This window comes from Sipha flava, unplaced genomic scaffold (genome assembly GCF_003268045.1).
Source record: "Sipha flava isolate LNK unplaced genomic scaffold, YSA_version1 49_pilon_pilon, whole genome shotgun sequence".
NCBI lineage: Eukaryota > Metazoa > Arthropoda > Insecta > Hemiptera > Aphididae > Sipha > Sipha flava.
In genome coordinates this window covers 2,284,775-2,287,430 of record NW_020273360.1, presented here as the reverse complement: position 1 = coordinate 2,287,430, position 2,656 = coordinate 2,284,775, and positions in this window count along the sequence as shown.

Sequence of the window (2,656 nt, the reverse complement as noted above, 5' to 3'; positions counted from 1 at the left end):
GAGCGAACCACCACCGGCCAATTAACACACACACGCACACGTAATCTTAAGTTTATTTTAATAATTGTTTGTGAATTATTTTCGTGTGTTACGTCACTGAAAAGACCGATATCTGTGTGTGTATTATTATAATTTCCGTATGTGATTTAATCTTTTTTCTTTTTCTCGTATCAACCACCGTCCCAAAACGTTATTGAATTATATAGTTTTTACCATTTTTTTAGTGTGTGTGTTAATCGTGATTCATTATTGTTATTTTTACATGTGCTAATCGCCGTAATTTTTACGTTATTATTTTTATAATTATATTGAAAGGTACGAATCACCACCAATTTGTGATCAAAATATAATATCGCGTACGTGATTCGTCGCGAACTGTCATATTTATTATTTAAATTATTATATTTTTCTTGTGCGAACCAAAACGCCGAATATGTTTGTAGTGTCGTGATTTTTATCTAATCATGGGCACGAATTGCCAAATTTATTATTATAGATTGTGTGCGCACATATTACATTATTATTACATTACACATTACATAATTTATTTCCATTACATTCATTTTCATAATGAAAAGAAAAAAAATTGTTATCGTTCAACGGAATGTAGAACTCACGTAAATGATTACTTGATTTTTCCCCATATACTAAACATAAGAATATTAATTGAAATTGCAAAGATTCCCAATGCCCTTTATGGCCCATACCCTCATATGTGTATAAACATACCGTAAGCCATCAAAGCATAGTATAATTTCTATGGATATAAAATAAAAAATAAAAATAAAAAAAGCTTGAGACGCAATATTGTGATTTTATTAATTTCAGGATCCCATTTTTTTAATTTAAAATTTCTTATAAAATATTAATATTATTTGAAGATATTATTATTTTGCTGAAAGTAATGCAGGTTCTATTAATTATTGATCAGAAGCAACCTTGTCTATCGTATATAATTATTATTTAAAGTTCCAAGCTGCATCACATCATAATCGTATGATAGGATTTTTTAATTTTTTTTTTCAGGATAATCAAAAGTAAAACACTGCAATAAGTCGGTGGCTATAAGCGCGTGGATTATTACTTTCTGTGACTCGAAAAATCGTATTATCGACAACCACGAGATAGTAATTATCACAAAGTCGCGAGACGAGGCCGATCTTATATGACTAATTTCAAGTGATTGAAATAGTTCAACCGTGCGAAGTGATAGTTTGACGAGGTATCTTACTGTTCCGGTTTGGGTTTGTAAGAAAACTATTTTATCATTTGAATCACTAGGTATGATTTTATCCGATACGCAACAACTAAAGGTCGATGAACTCAGCGAATAGCTACATAAACGACTTGCTCTCACTACTTATTGTTTTATTCACGTGTTATATGCGTGTATCCGGTGATGCTACGTTGACGAATTTACCAATGCTTTTCAGATTTGTAAGACATTTTTCAAATATACTTCGACATTAAATGTTTAAACGTCGAAATCGATTGAAGATGTCAATTGTCAGGTTTTGAACTGTCAAGAATTTCGAATTACAGTTGTGCATTCGGCTGTGTATGACATTTACTTATAACCAATTTAAAGACAAAATACTTTGACTATAACTTAGTCTTGATAACTCCTTTTCCGGTTAGTTGGGATCTATTATGCATCATGATTCCTTGATCAAACCGGATCGAGAAACAATGACAAGAAATTGTCGAAAATTTGTCAAAATTAGTCTTCGAGAATAATCACGGCCAATCTTAGTCATTATGTAGACACACTACCATAGAAACAAAATTCTCTATGCTTGTAACTATATTTGTCTAAGACTTAAGTAAGTCTTAGTAAGTTGATGTATTATAACAGTGGTTGCGACTTAATGACAACTCGTTATTTATTAACAGAATGTTTTAACGCAAACTATTGAATCTGTATTACGAGTAAAAACAACGGGTTTGAAAAAACATATTTTCAATGCGTGGAGATAATCGTCGTTTAAAAAATAGCGTTCACCTTTTTTTGATACAAACATAAATTTGGATGTTAGACACATTAACTACATTTAATTAATAAAACATTAAAAGTATCTGTAACTACACGCATAACTATATGCATGTAAAATTCTAAAAGTTGACAACGTTGCACTCCATGTAGAAATTCGTGAATTCCCCGTATAAGGATTCTTTCCAACCGTTTAATCAATAATAATTCTATTGCGATTAACTTTCAGGCATTATTTTAAAGTACTGATACGTAAAGATTTCAACTTCAACCATACAATATTAACTTTGCGCCATAGTGCAAATATTTGTCAGAATTTTTTTAACGCATCGACCGCTCAAATTGTACTGTTGCGAGTTCTTTATAATACATGCCAAAATTGTTATTATAATGAAATAACTCATATCATATTACATATAATACTAACGCACGTAAAAAATTGTCTTTTAGAATTCAATTACTAACTAAATAATAATTAATAATTATGAGAATCACAAACTACAAAAAAATACCGAGAAATAATTGCCAATTAGATGAAAGCATCGTTTTGGTTGTACAAAGGACGTTGATAAATAATACTGTAGTCCGTGTAAATTAGTGTCGGTGTAGATCCATCCTAATAAAGTTTATATTAACATAATTTGCTTGTAAACACGGCATATTATT